Source organism: Protopterus annectens, chromosome 2.part1 (assembly GCF_019279795.1).
Source record: "Protopterus annectens isolate FY-2018-M chromosome 2.part1, PAN1.0, whole genome shotgun sequence".
NCBI classification, from domain to species: domain Eukaryota; kingdom Metazoa; phylum Chordata; order Ceratodontiformes; family Protopteridae; genus Protopterus; species Protopterus annectens.
Window position 1 is genome coordinate 1699401977 of NC_056729.1, and position 16282 is coordinate 1699418258.

The window sequence follows — 16282 nt, forward strand, 5'->3', positions numbered from 1 at the left end:
ACCAGACAGCCAGGTTATCAAAACCAGCAAGGGTCATCAAGTGTGAACTATCTTTGTGGTGGATTTGAAGTAGAAAGGTGGAGCTCAGTGGAGGTTGTTAAATTCCTTAAGTAAGTCAGGTGCAGATGCGCTGTTCAGGTTGCACCTATTTGTTTTTTTATTTTACTTTTTATTTTAATTGGCATTAGTGTTTGATTTTTTATACCCTATAAGAAGGTGTACTTCTTGTCAAAAATGTTTTGGGGAACTATGACATTAGAGTTGTTGGGAGGTGAGGGATTTAAATTTGTGTCACTTAATGGTTTGTTTTAGAAGGTTACAGAGTGAGTTGAAAGGGCTGCTTCTGTTCAGGTGAAGACTTATGTTTTTGACTGCACCTAGCTACGAAACCAGATCAGAAGTACTTCGACACAGATCAGTCTTTTAGTTTATTACAGTTTGTCAGTTTGTGTGTTTCTGATTCATGGGAAAAAACGTAAACCAAGTCCTCAAGGGCAGTTTTTTTTTTATTTTTTACATTAATTGGTTCAAGTAGAAGATGCAAATCAAACTGAATTGTTGTAGGCAGATTAATAGCAGAGACCTGGTAAGGCAACAGAACAAGTAAAAAGTATTCATGTGGACAGTAACATGAGACAGCATGGAGCTTTATTTATGGCTGTAGAGTATTGTAGCCGTGAGGTGTTGAAATAGCCAAGAATAGGCATAGGATGTCATGAAAAATGAAACAAATAAGGGTTAACATGGCTAATATGTAAAGTTGAGTATTGTTTTAAAATGACAGATGAGTAAAAGAGAGGTAAAGTTAATACTACAAACTGAAGTACAAAGTTCAGTTCATTGGATAAAAAAGAGGACATTTGTGTGTTAGGTTTAGGATTAGAGAAAGCCGAAAAGGGGAAATTCTTGTGGCTGTGGTTAAGGGATATAAGGAAATAAACATCCTTTAAAAAAGTAGATCCTACTAACGAATTACCTTGCAGCTGTAGAAAAGATGGAATGAAGTCAAGGATAATATTGTTTTACAGTAAAACAATAGTGGGTAACTGTAGAAAGAGAGGATCGGCAAGGTTAAGGGTACTTCATCAGAATTGTTGAATTGGAAAATAGTATATGAATTGTCACCATAATTCGCAGCTGTCCAGATTTTTGCCTTATATGTTTGGTCTGATCCTCATAAATTTTGTGGTTTTCTGGCAGATCAATAAGGACTGAATTCGCTAAATAATGACAGACATTTGAGTTTTGGACTTCATGTCCTTCAGAAAATGCATGGTAACATAAAACCTTTTATTCTAGTAACTTTATAAGAGCAATTGCTAAAATTTGTATTTATTTTTGGGCTTATGTCTTCCACCTGTTATCTTTGTCTTTGTCCAGATTTCTTGTGCTAGGAGGTTGAGAGGTATGCATGTTGTGAAGATAGGTGAAGGCTGCCAGCCTAGCCATATAAAATTTTGTAGATAATTCTGTCATTTGTAAATATTAATATAAGCCACAGGCTTGCTCTCTTAAATGGAAGAATATGGTGTTAAATGTGGAACTGCAAAAATGTAACAGTGTACTATGCTGTAAGAAAGCTGATAAGCCATGCATTTTATGACTGTCTTTGATGTTCATCGTGCATACAGCTGCAGTCATAACAGATGGGTTCTCCTACCGTCAGGCGGGTCCTCGGTCGGCCGAATTCCAAAGTCTAGGTCCGGCGTCGGTTGTCGTCGCTTCTTCCCTGACGTCAGTGCGACAGGAGTATAAAAGAACCAGCCGACGCCATTTTCTTCAGTCTTTCTTGCCGCGCGGTGCCCGAAGCAGAAGCAGTTCGCAAGTGCCGGTCGGCCAGCTCCTGAAATTACGAAAATTTTGCAACCGAAGTCTTCTTGAAAGCTAAGTACCCCGTTGGGGAAACTTTTCTTGCCTCATACCGATGTCAGACAAAGTTAATAATTATATTTCATGTGGGAAGCAAATACCGCATAAGGATTTTCATTCCCTCTGCATTCCTTGCTTAGGCCCAGACCACGACGTCTCGGGTCTGTCGTTTTTGTGCTACATTCAACAAACGCACCATTAAGCGTCGGGCGGAGTTCGCCCAGCACAATTTTGGCAAAAAATTTAACTATATTATGTCGTCGGATACTCCGACTCCAGTTTTGTCTAAAAAACGCAAGGATAAGGACCGACACATGAGGTCCGCGGCCTCTACCGACACCACGCCAAAACCGACTACAGGTGGTCCGGTTCTCAGCGAGGCGCCTACGCAGCCCCTGCCTACCGACGACACTTCATTGGCGGTGTCTTCTGTGCCCGAGGTCGCAGGGTCCTCGGCCCACACCCCGACTACAGATACCGAAGCCACTCTTGGTGGTGAAACTCAAAATGTGGACAGGTCTGCCTCCTCTCAGGGTGTCTTCAGACCTTCCTCTTCTTTTTCCATCAAGGCTTTCACTAAGTCTAAAGCAGCCATGCATTCTAAGAGACCTGCTACACAGGGCCCTTCTCCAGGCCCCATGCCTAAAAAACAGATGCTTAAAATGGCTGAGGATTTAATTCCTCTTATCAGGGGTTCTCACCCCCCCCCCCCCGAACAAAAGGCCCAGAGTGGAGGAAGAATCCCCCTCCTCTGACCAGGCCTCCATTATTTCAGAGCACTCGGATGAACAGGAACATTTTTACTCCCCTTTTGAAGATTCTGATGCAGAGGAGTCCATTCCCTCTGTCTCCCCTCCAGAGGATTACTCATTTGGGGAAACCTTGCATACCTTAAGGGAACACTTCCACTGGGAAGGCCAAGAGTATTCAGATTCCAAGAAAAGGCTTAGGGATTTTCTCTTGCTACCTCAGCACAGGCCTCTGGCTATACCTCCTGTCTTAGACATACTAGATGATGTGTATTCGGAGGCCTGCCTTAACCCGGATTCTTTACCTCCAGCCCCAGTCAAACCGGACAGGTACTACCGGGTTCCTGACTCACACCAATTTCTATACAAAAGCCATGCGGCTGACCCAGAAACTATCTCACAGGGCCCCAAGGGAATTAAGGCCTCCACTGCTAAAAATCCATTACCTTCCGAGAGAGATTCCAGATCTTTAGAAAGGTGGGGAAAAAAGGTATACACCTCGGCCACCTTAAACATGAGGGCATTAAACTGCAGTTCCATATGTTAAAGTACCAACAGTTTCTGTTGTCACAGTTGAGAAGCAAAATGTCACAACCTGAACAACCAGACTTGAAGGAGTTGCAGGATTTGATGCATAGTGCAGAACAAGTGGGTAAACATACCTTGCAATGTGGTTTTGATGCTCTAGAGGCCTCATGTAGAGCTGCTGTTACAGGATCAGTCATACGTAGACATGCCTGGCTCAAGGAGCAAACCTTACCAGATCATGTCAAAGCTAAATTACTAGATGCCCCTCTACAAAAGGATGTATTATTTGGTGTTAAAGCTGAGGAGGTATTAAAGAAAATGGAGGAAAAGGCTAAATCAATGCAAACAGTGAAAGATTTTCTACAGGTACAACCTCCACGTTTCAGTAGAAATTGGCCTTCAAAAAATTGGTCCTTTCCAGCCACGGACAGACCCCAAAGAGGTAGATACAGGCCCGAGGGGCAGAGGGCAATCTCAAGGATCGTTTAGAGGCAGACAATGGCAAGCTCCTACACAAAGAGGTGGTGAGGATAGTTCGCAGCCATTCAGAAAGCAAGCCCTATGACTTTCCCCTTTGCATGCCAAGCAAGGCTCAAATGGCAGCACCCTTAGGCGGAAAACTGGCATTATTTTCGAAAAATTGGCATATTGTCACAAAAGACAAATGGATCCTGGACATTATAAACAGAGGCTAGAGATTCCATTTTCACACCCTTCCAAAAATGAGAGGCATGCCAAATCTGCTACACAATCAAAGGGCAGAGGCACAAAGACAAATTTCAGATCTCATGGACATGAAAGCTATTCAAGAGGTATCTACTAAAGAACAAGGTCAAGGTTTTTATTCCAGACTATTCCTGGTACCAATGCAGGGGAAAGATTGGAGACCTGTTTTGGACCTATCCATCCTAAACACATTTTTACTCGTACCAAAATTCAAGATGCTCACATTACAGCAGCTTCTTCCCATGCTGGGCAAGGATTCTTGGCTGGTAACAGTGGACCTCAAGGAGGCATACCTGCATGTCCCAATCAGACAAAATTGCAGAAGATACCGCAGATTTCTTGCAGGTTCAACCCATTATCAATTCTCTGCATTGCCCTTTGGCTTATCTGCTGCGCCCAGAGTATTCACGAAATGCCTGGCATCAGTAATTGCCTACTGCAGACTTCAAGGGATACAAATATACCCATATTTGGACGGCTGCCTGATCCAAGCGGACAGCAAGCACATACTTCTGAAACATCTGGCTTTTGTAATAATGTTGTTGAATTCTCTGGGATACACAGTCAACAAAAAGAAATCAAGGCTAATACCCTCTCAGAAAATAATTTTCCTGGGTGCCAACTTGGACACAAACACCCAGATGGCCTACCTCACGCTAGAGAAACAGGGGCAACTAACTCAATACTTCAGAAAACTAGCAAATTTCACCAGGCTGACTGCAAGGAAAATCCTGCAGGCTCTGGGATTCATGGCATTTTGCATCCTACTAATCCCATGTGCAAAGCTGCATATGAGGAAACTTCAGTGGTACCTGAAAAATCTATGGTCTCAACACAGCCACAGTTTGGAAACAATAATACCACTAATTCCATGTCTTCAAAAGGAATTTCTGTGGTGGGCTCAAGCATGCCAAACAAACACAGGTCTCCCATTCTGCAAGCCTCAAGCAAATCAAGTCATCACAACAGACGCCTCGGACTACGCCTGGGGGGCGCACATGACAGATCGGTGCATTCAGAGCAAATGGTCCCAAAAAGAAAAGCACCTTCACATCAATCAAAAGGAAATGCTAGCAGTAATAAATGCTATTATAGCTTTCAAAGACCTTCTGCATCCAGGTCAACTATTGATAAGGACAGACAACACCACAGTAATGTGGTACATAAACAAACAGGGAGGAACCCATTCATAACCCCCTATGCAGGCTGGCCATGTCACTTTGGAACATGGCTCTGGAATTACAAATCAAACTTCAAGCACAGTACTTGCCAGGCAAGGAAAACACGCTGGCAGACAACCTAAGCAGAAATATGACAGATCCACACGAATGGAAGTTGCATCCTCAAGTTTTTACAGAGATAATACAAGCATGGGGAAGGGCAGACATAGATCTCTTTGCCTCCCACAAAAATCACCAATTGACAAAATTCTGCTCAAGGACTTTTCATCCACAGGCCTGGAGAGTGGACGCTCTCTCTTTCAGTTGGACAACAATGACAGTTTATGCCTTTCCGCCTCTTCCTCTGCTGCCCAAAGTTCTATTAAAAACCAGAGCAGACAGACCAAAGATGATTCTCATTGCTCCAGACTGGCCAAGACAGCACTGGTACCCACTCCGGAGGAGCCTGACACATTCCCCACCATGGACCCTACCTCTAATGCCTCTTCTTCTGACTCAGCACAGCTTCAAAACTCTTCACAGTCAGCTGAAAACACTCAATCTGGCCGCATGGAAGATTCCTTAACATCACAACAGACCCTACTCTCCAAGGAGGTGCAGGATGTCATTTTGGAGGCCAGAAGGCCATCTACTAGAAAAGCTTACTCCGCAAAATGGAAACGGTTTTATGCCTGGAATGAGAAAAAGGGCCAGAATCCTGGAAAACTGAATTGACCTCAAATATTACAGTATCTAGCTGAGCTGCTAAGCAGTGGGCTTTCATTTTCCTCCATCAAAATCCATGCCTCAGCCATTTCTGCAGAATACAACACTGACCCACCTTTATTTTCTCACCCCCTCTTAAGACAGTTCCTCAGAGGGGCTAAGAATATAAAACCCCCAAGGAAACAACCAATACCTGCTTGGGACCTCAATTTAATTCTAGAAAAGCTGACCTTGCCTCCTTTTGAGCCAGCTGCCTCAACAGATTTGCAATATTTGTCCTGGAAAACAGCTTTCCTTCTGGCTATCACCTCAGCTCGCAGGGTATCGGAACTACAAGCCCTCATGGCTGTGCAGCCTTTTATCATCTTCCATCAGGACAGAGTTTCCTTACGAACCAACCCGTCCTTTATGCCAAAGGTGGTATCCAGGGTAGCTTTGAATCAGGCTATCCACTTACCTACCTTTTACCCTAATCCTCAAAACAAAGGGGAGAGGACTACTACATTCCTTGGACATCCACAGACAGCTGCGTTATTATTTGGCCAGAACAAAGCCTTTCAGAAAAGCAGAACAGCTCTTTGTGTCCTATGCTATAGGAGTTCAAGGGAGGCCAATTTCCAAACAGACAATCTCAAAATGGATAGCCCACTGCATATGCTTTTGTTACTCTTTTCATGGTAAAACTGTACCTGCAGGCATCAGATCTCACTCCACAAGGGCAACAGCTACCTCTGCAGCTTTCCTCAGAGGAGTTCCTACCAAAGATATTTTGGAAGCAGCCACTTGGAGTTCTGTGCATACCTTCTCCAAGCACTACCACCTACCATTATGCTCCAAAACTAGAGCAGGCTTTGCCACTGCAGTCTTGCAGGGCATCCTGGCTCCTCCTAGTTCCACCTAGTGCCTACCACCCCTTTCTTAGCTTTGGGATTCTACCCATCTGTTATGACAGCTGTATGCACGATGAACATAGTACGATTTTGTACCTACCATAAATGTAGATGTTCGAGTGCTAATACAGCTGCAGTCCAGGTTTTCCTCCCTCCTTCCCCTCTTGGGACAGGCCTATTGGCTAACACCTCCTCATACAACCTGATTGGGGTATTCATTTATGGTGTATTTGCTTGCAACTACTGTATTTTGATTATATTGCATTGCTTTATTACATAAATTTATGTATTGCCTTCCTTCTGGGGGCACCTGACATCTGGGGCAAGAAAAACTGAAGAAAATGCCGTCGGCTGGTTCTTTTATACCCCTGTCGCACTGACGTCAGGGAAGAAGCGACGACAACCGATGCTGGACCTAGACTTTGGAATTCGGCCGACCGAGGACCCGCCTGACGGCAGGAGAACCCATCTGTTATGACTGCAGCTGTATTAGCACTCGAACATCTACATTTATGGTAGGTACAAAACTGTACTTTCTCAGGGCCCATAGCCGAGATGTCTGGATGAAGGAATTCTTGCTTTTGTTTTTTGACCAGAGTTAATGGCTAGAATTTGCATGTATAATTTATTTTATTGCTCTGACCTCCTGACCAGCTGCAAGATCAAAAGGGCTATTAACCTCTGAATTTCTGTTAGCCTGGGAAAACCAGAAAATGGTAAAGAATGATGTAATGTGAAGCAGCAATGTGTTATCAATTTAAGGAGAGAGAATCAGAGAGCACTTAGCATTTGTCTTTAGAACATTCAACATCACCAGCACTCTGCCTTTGCTCAATATGTAAGTTTATTTTAGAGCTGAATTTCTCTTAGATACGCCTAGGAACTAGGAAGGTTAGATTAGTTTTTTTTTTCTGTATTGATGTCAGAACTTTTCTACTGTATTATTTTAAGTATTTCTCTGTGATCTCTGAACCCTTGATTAGCACTGTGTAGTAAGAAGTATTGTCTTGTGTTTTTATTTATTATTAAATATTTTTAAACCTTTCAACTGTGGCTGTTTTATGTAGAGATAATTTAAGCTCTAGAGTACATTGCATGTATATAGTGATACTGCCCAAGTCACTCCAATAAGCTTTGCTGTTCAGTCACACTTACCATTTGGATAATAATATTGCACAGTAATAATTGGACACCATTTGATAAGGACTTATTAGTAGCTGATATTAGTGGTTGGTGGCAAGTGGTTACTGTATAGTCTTGGTAAAAGGGGCACAGCTAGAGAACATGTGCCAGCCTTCCCAGGAGTGTCTTGTGTGTTTGTATATAACTCATATCCCAAAGTGTGTGAGCTACTTGGGCCGGGACACAAAGCACTGGTTGGACAGAGAGGGTGCTGGAGCTTTTAGCTTGACCACTAGGCTGAGATCTGGACCCTATAGCTGTGCCAGTGGGGAGCTTTATTGGGGATCCAGAGAGAAAGGGAGAAGCCAGCCCCAGACTGACTGTGATCCCTGTGTGCTCTTAAGGGAAATTGTACTTTACTGTGTGTGTATTTGTTATCCTCCCCTATGTGGGCACACTTCACTGGTGTTAGTGGTAAAGATTGAGGCTCCTTGATTGCTGAGCCAGTGCACAGGCATCACACGTCACTGAATCTGTGAACATTGCCTGTGCCGCTGAACGGGCAGTTTCACTTGGATGTGTATCATTAGACAGTGAACTTCAGGAGAATATTCCATAACATTTTTCACACTCGTATTGTTTGTCTAGTTACCTCTGACTTGGAAATGGTTACTTAAGTAGCAGATATTGTAAACTTTACAAGAGCATCACTCACCAAATTTTGGAAAACAAAAATGAAAATGCCTCAAAGCAGTTGAATTGAGGTGAAAAAAACAGAAAAGAATTATGGCCAACAATTTTACAACAGAACACCCTGCATTCTTCCTTAGTGTTATTCATTTTGGAAATGATGTAGCTTTTCCATGAAGAGAAACAAACATTTCTTAAATTAGTACCTAAAACTGATAAAAGTTTACAGAAATGTTGTTTGACCAGTGTTCTCTGTGAATTAAGCATCAGTGCAACTGAAAAGTTGGTATTTTTTGTGAGCCTCTGTTTCAAGTAATCTAATGTTTGTGATGTTCTTCGTGTTTCACTGTTGCAGTCATTACATTTGGGTAATCCTGCTGGCAAGTTGCCCTCAGCCGGCCTGAATTCCAAAGTCTTGGGTCCTGCGTCGGCTGCTGTCTCCCCTTCCCTGACGTCAGGTCGTCAGGGGTATAAAAGAAACAGCCAATGACATTTTCTTCAGTCTTTTTTGCCACGCGGTACTCGAAGCAGAAGCAGTTTGCAAGTGCCGGTCGGCCGACTCTTGAAATTTTCGTGTTCGAGTTTCAGATCCGAAGTCTTCAATAAAGCTAAGTACCCTGTTGGGGAAACTTTTTTCTTGCTCCAGACCGATGTCAGAAAAAGTTAATAATTGTATTTCTTGTGGAACGCAAATACCTCCTAAGGACTTTCATTCTTGTTGTATTCCGTGTCTAGGCCCTGATCACAACGTTACTGGTTGTCGGTTTTGTGGTAGATTTAACCAACGCACTATTAAGCGTCTGTATGATTTTGCTTTAAACTTCTTTGGACGCTGGTTTAATTATCCTGAAATGTCGTTGGATAGCCATCTGACTACCGGAGTTCACAAAAAATGCAAAAAAAAAGGATAGAGATAAACAACCGAGGCCAAAAACCGACGACGAAGCTTCTCCTGAGCCAGTCGCCAGTTTGCCGGTTCTCAGTGAGGCGCTTTCGCAGCCCCTGACACCCGCTACTTTAGAGTCGCAGGCCGCTACCGACTCCCACGTGGAGTCGGCTGTGCCGCTGGATACTCCAGGTATTGGAGCCTCTGACGCTAATCCCTCAGATGGGTCCAGAGCCGCTGAGCAGGCACCGCCTTCTGAGGGTGTATTCAGACCTAAACATCTTTACATTAAAACGACTTCAACTTCAAAGGCAAAGACTACATCACCTTCTAAAGCAAGGAAACAAACTCAAGAGCCACGTGGACAGGCCTCTATGCCCAAAAAACAGATGCTCAAAATGGCCGAAGACTTGATTACCTTGATCAGGGGTTCCCATCCCCCTCCTGATAAGAGGCCTAGGCAAGAGACTGACTATGACTCTTCAGATCAGGTTTCTATTTCTTCTGATTCCTCTTCTGTACCCGAGACCGCTGGGCCATCGGCCCTTTCCCAGACTACAACCGAAGCCCCGGCTTATGTCGAGCCTACTAATGTGGACAGATCCACCTCCACCCATGGTGTATTTAGGCCTTCATCTTCTTTTTCTATTAAGGCCTTTACTAAATCCAAAGCAGCTAGGCATCACACTAGGCCTGCTGCTCAAGGCCCATCTCCTGGACCCATGCCTAAGAAACAGATGCTTAAAATGGCTGAGGATCTAATAACTCTCATCAGAGGTTCTCAGTCCCCTCCTGACAAGAGACCCAGAGTGGAGGAAGAATCCCCCTCTTCTGATCAGGGATGCATTTTATCACAGCATTCTGATGCAGAGGAACACTCTTACTCCCCTTTTGAGGATTCGGATGCAGAACAGTCCATTCCTTCTGTATCCCCCCCTGAGGATTTTTCTTTTGGGGAAACCTTGCACACCTTGAGGGAACACTTCCATTGGGAAGGCCAAGACTTTTCAGATTCCAAGAAAAGACTTAGGGAATTTCTTTGGTTACCTCAGCACAGACCTCTGGCTATACCCCCTGTTTTGGAGGTACTGGATGATGTCTATTCGGAGGCTTGTCTTAATCCTGATTCTCTGCCTCCTGCACCAGTAAAGCCTGATAGATATTACAGAGTACCCAGTTCTCACCAATTTCTTTACAAAGGCCATAATGCTGACACTGAAACCATTTCACAAGGCCCTAAGGGATTAAAGGCCTCCACTACCAAGAATCCACTTCCTGCAGAAAAGGAATCTAGATCTCTAGAAAGGTGGGGTAAGAAGGTATATACCTCGGCCACCCTAGCCATGAGGGCCTTAAACTGCCAGTTTCATATGATTAAATATCAACAGTTCCTGTTATCACAATTAAAAAACAAAATGTCTCAACCTGAACAGCCAGATTTAAAAGAGTTACAGGATATGATGCATAGTGCGGAACAAGTGGGTAAACACACCTTACAATGTGGTTATGATGCCCTAGAGGCCTCCAGTAGAGCGGCTGCTACAGGATCAGTCATTCGCAAACAGGCCTGGCTTAGGGAACAAAATTTGCCTGATCATGTGAAAGCTAAACTTCTTGATGCTCCTTTACAAAAGGATGTACTTTTTGGTACTAATGCTGAGGATATACTACGAAAAATGGAAGAAAAAGCAAAATCTATGCAAACTGCCAAAGCTTTCTTACAGGTCCAGCCACCACGATTTAGCAGGAATTGGCCTTCAAAAAACTGGTCTTTTCCAGCCACTGACAAGCCCCAAAGAGGTAGATACAGACGCACAAGTGGCAGAGGGCAGTCACAAGGATCATATAGAGGCAGACAATGGCAATCTCCAGCACCAAGAGTTGGTGAAGACAGTGCACAACAATACAGGAAGCAAACCCAATGACTCCCTCATTTCCATGCCAAGCAAGTCTCAGCTGGCAGCACCTTTGGGAGGGAAACTAGCATTATTTGCAAACAATTGGCATATTGTCACAACAGACAAATGGATTCTGGACATTATAAACAGAGGCTACAAATTTCAATTTCACACTCTTCCAAAAATGAGAGGCATGCCAAACTTACCACAAAATCAAAGGGTAGAGGCACAACTGCAAATTTCAAAGCTCCTAAACATGAGAGCTATACAAAAGGTACCTACGCGCCAACAAGGTCAAGGTTTTTATTCAAGACTCTTCCTGGTACCAAGGAAAGGAACCGACTGGAGACCCATTCTGGACTTATCCATCCTAAACACATTTCTACTCGTTCCAAAATTCAAGATGCTCACATTACAGCAACTTCTTCCCATGCTGGGCAAGGAGTTTTGGCTGGTAACATTGGACCTCAAGGAGGCATACCTGCATGTCCCAATCAGACAAAGCTGCAGAAGATACCTCAGATTTCTTGCAGGTTCAATCCACTATCAATTCTCTGCATTGCCCTTTGGCCCAGAGTATTCACAAAGTGCCTGGCATCAGTGATTGCCTATTGCAGACTTCAAGGGGTACAAATTTACCCTTATCTGGACGACTGCCTGATCCAAGCGGACAGCAAACAAATACTACTGGAACTTCTGGCATATGTGACACGGTTACTGCTTTCTCTGGGATACACCATCAACAAGGAGAAATCAAGGCTAACACCATCTCAGAAAATAACCTTCCTGGGTGCCAGCTTGGACACAAACACCCAGATGGCATACCTTACGTCAGAAAAACAAGGGCAATTATCTCAGTACTTCAAAACACTAGCAAAAAGTACCAGGCTTACTGCAAGGAAAATCCTGCAGGCTCTGGGATTCATGGCATCTTGCATTCTTCTAATCCCATGTGCAAAGCTGCATATGAGGAAACTTCAATGGTACCTAAAAATCTATGGTCTCAACACAGTCACAGCTTGGAAGCAATTATACCAATAATTCCATGTCTGCAAAAGGAATTTCTATGGTGGGCCCAAGCATGTCAAGTAAACACAGGCCTTCCATTCTGCAAGCCTCAAGCAAAACAAGTCATAACCACAGGCGCCTCAGATTACGCCTGGGGCACATGAAGGACAGGTGCATTCAGGGCAGATGGTCCCAAAAGGAAAAGCACCTTCACATCAATCAAAAGAAATGCTAGCAGTAATAAATGCAATTACAGCTTTCAAGGACTTCCTGCATCCAGGACAATTACTGATAAGAACAGACAACACCACAGTAATGTGGTACATAAACAAACAAGGAGGAACACACTCATACCCCTTGTGCAGACTAGCCATGACTCTTTGGAACTTGGCTCTGGAAAGACAAATCGAACTTCAAGCACAGTACTTGCCAGGACTGGAAAACACACTGGCAGACACTCTGAGCAGGAATATGACAGATCCACACGAATGGAAGCTGCATCCACAGGTGTTTACGGAGATAATCCAAGCGTGGGGAGGCCACACATAGCTCTTTTGCCTCCCACAGGAATCATCAATTGAAAAAGTTTTGTTCGAGGACCTTCCATCCAAAGGCCTGGAAAGTGGACGCCCTTTCATTCAGTTGGGCAACATGGACAGTTTATGCATTCCCACCTCTGCCTCTTCTGCCCAAGGTGCTTTTGAAAGCAAGAACAGACAAACCGAGGATGATACTGATTGCTCCAGACTGGCCAAGGCAACACTGGTATCCACTCCTGAGGAGCCTAACACATACTCCTCCCTGGTCCCTGCCTCTAATACCTCTTCTGCTGACGCAGAACAGCTACAAAACCCTTCACAGTCAGCTGAAAACACTCAACCTCGCTGCGTGGAAAATTCCTTAACAACACATCAGACTCTACTCTCCAAGGAGGTGCAGGATGTCATTTTGGAGGCCAGAAGACCATCTACAAGAAAAGCTTACTCCGCAAAATGGAAGCGGTTTTGCTGCTGGAATGAGAAAAGAAGACAGGACCCTAGAAAATTGAACTTGCCTCAGGTTTTACAGTACCTAGCGGAACTGCTGAACAGTGGACTTTCATTTTCTTCCATTAAAATACACGCCTCAGCCATTTCTGCAGAATTCAACACGGATCCTCCTTTATTCTCTCACCCTCTCTTACGGCAGTTCCTCAGAGGGGCTAAGAATATTAGACCTCCAAGGAAGCAACCAATACCGGCCTGGGACCTTAATTACATACTAGAAAAATTAACATTGCCACCCTTTGAACCTGCTGCCTCAACAGATCTGCAATATTTGTCCTGGAAAACAGCTTTCCTTCTGGCCATCACTTCAGCTCGTAGGGTTTCTGAACTACAGGCCCTCATGGTGGTGCAGCCCTTCCTCATCTTCCACCAGGATATGGTTTCCCTTCGTACTAATCCGTCTTTTATGCCAAAAGTGGTATCCAGGGTAGCCTTAAACCAAGCCATACACCTACCTACCTTTTATCCTAACCCTCAAAACAAAGGGGAAAGGCTGCTTCACTCTTTAGACATCCATAGGCAGCTACGTTACTATTTGGACAGAACAAAGTCCTTCAGGAAATCAGAACAACTCTTTGTGTCCTATGCCGTAGGGGCTCAAGGGAAACCAGTTACCAAACAGACCATTTCCAAGTGGATTGGCCACTGCATACGATTTTGTTACTCCTATCATGGGAAATCTGTCCCTACTGGTATCAGATCTCACTCCACCAGGGCCACAGCCACCTCTACAGCCTTCCTCAGAGGTGTGCCTACTAAGGATATTTTGGAGGCAGCCACTTGGAGTTCTGTACATACCTTCACAAAACACTACCACCTGCCCTTATACTCCAGAACAAGAGCAGGCTTCACCACTGCTGTTTTGCAGGGCATTCTGGCTCAACCCAGTTCCTCATAGTACCTACCACCCTATGCATAGCTTTGGGACTCTACCCATCTGTGATTACTGCAGCTGTATGCACGATGAACATAGTACAGTTTTGTACCTACCATAAATGTAGATGTTCGAGTGCTAATACAGCTGCAGTACAGGTTTCTCTCCCTCCTTCCCCTCTTGGTTAGGGCATGGGGCCTAACAACCTCTTCATACCTCCTGACTGGGTTATCCTGTTATGTTTTATTTGCTTGCTTACACTGATTTTGCATTACATTGCATTGCTTGCATATGTGGATAAGCTTTACTTATGTATTGCCTTCCTTTTGGGGGCACCTGACATCTGGGGCAAGAAAGACTGAAGAACATGGCGTCGGCTGTGTCTTATATACTCTGGCCTTCCTGACGTCAGAAGAGTAAGCGACGACAACCGACGCCGGACCAAGACTTTGGAATTCGGCCGACCGAGGGACCGCCTGACGGCTGAAAAGCCATCTGTGATTACTGCAGCTGTATTAGCACTCGAACATCTACATTTATGGTAGGTACAAAACTGTACTTTCTCTGCACTGCCCTTTGGCTTATCTACTGCGCCCAGGGTCTTTACAAAGTGCCTGGCACCAGTAATTGCATTCTGCAGACAAAGAGGAATACAAATATATCCTTACTTGGACGATTGTCTCATTCAAGCAGAGAACAAGGACATTCTACTTCAACATCTGCTTTTGTGAAAAGACTACTAACATGCCTAGAGTACACAGTCAACAAAAAGAAATCAAAACTAGTACCCTCTCAAGAGATAATATTCCTGGGTGCAAGCTTAAATACAACTTCCCAGATGGCTTATCTCATGCCAGACAAACAAAGGCAACTGACTACCTTTTTCAAAATATTGGCAACAAAGGCCCAGTTATCTGCAAGAAAAATTCTGCAGGCTTTGGGCTTCGTGGCATCCTGCATCTTACTAATTCCATATGCAAGACTGCATATGAGGAAACTTCAGTGGTACCTAAAAAGTGTTTGGACTCAACATTGCCACAGCCTGGAAACAATCATTACTCTCATTCCCTGCCTGCAACAGGAGTTTCGATGGTGGGCAAAGGCTTGTCACCAGAACAAGGGACAGCCATTCACATTACCCCCAGCCAGGCAGACACTAACAACAGATGCATCAGATTATGCCTGAGGGGCCCACATGGCAGGAATAGGCATTCAGGGAACATGGTCCTCAAACCAAATGCATCTACATATCAATGAAAAAGAGATGCTAGCTGTTCAAAATGCCCTGACAGCCTTCAAGGACCTACTTCATCCAGGACAACTACTGATAAAGACAGACAACACCACGGTCATGTGGTATATAAACAAGCAGGGGGCCACGCATTCTTCCCCCTTTGCAGACTAGCCATGACCTTGTGAGACGCAGCTTTGACTTACCAAATACATCTGCAGGCACAATTCCTGCCAGGAAAGGAAAATACTCTGGCAGACGAACTAAGCAGAAACCTCATGGATTCCCACGAGTGGAAGCTGGATCTGCAAGTCTTCAGCATGATAACAGTGAAATGGGGATGCCCGGACATAGATCTTTTTTGCCTCCCCTCACAATTGCCAACTAAAAAGATTCTGCACATGGACTTATCACAGACAAGCATGGAAAGTGGACGCCCTATCTTTCAGCTTGAAAAACCCATCAGTATATGCCTTTCTCCCACTGCCTGTCCCCCCCCCAAGGTGCTCTTAAAGGTCAGACAGGAGAAGCCAAAGATGATACTGATTGCCCCAAACTGGTCACGCCAGTACTGGTATCCATTCCTAAGGAACTTGTCATTATATCCAGTTTGGACTTTACCTCCAATACCTCGTCTACTGACCCAGCAAAACAATCAGTTCCTGCCCAGCCAACTCAGGGCATTAAACTTGGCAGCATGACGGATAATGTAGTCACACAAGAAACACCCCTCAGTAAAGCTGCGCTGGATGTAATTCTGGAAGCCAAATGGCCTAGTACTAGAAAGTCTTATGCTGGAAAATGGAAGAGATTCTTTGCTTGGAACCAGGCACAAGGAACTGATACAACTGTCCCAAACATTCCTCAGATTTTGCAATA

General features: G+C 44.3%; 1 protein-coding gene across 2 annotated transcripts in view; it reads left to right on the top strand.

The window, feature by feature from the left end:
- UBE4B (ubiquitination factor E4B) overlaps nucleotides 1-16282 on the top strand; it is a 2592778-nt gene that overhangs the window by 2493008 nt on the left and 83488 nt on the right. The window lies entirely within an intron of this gene.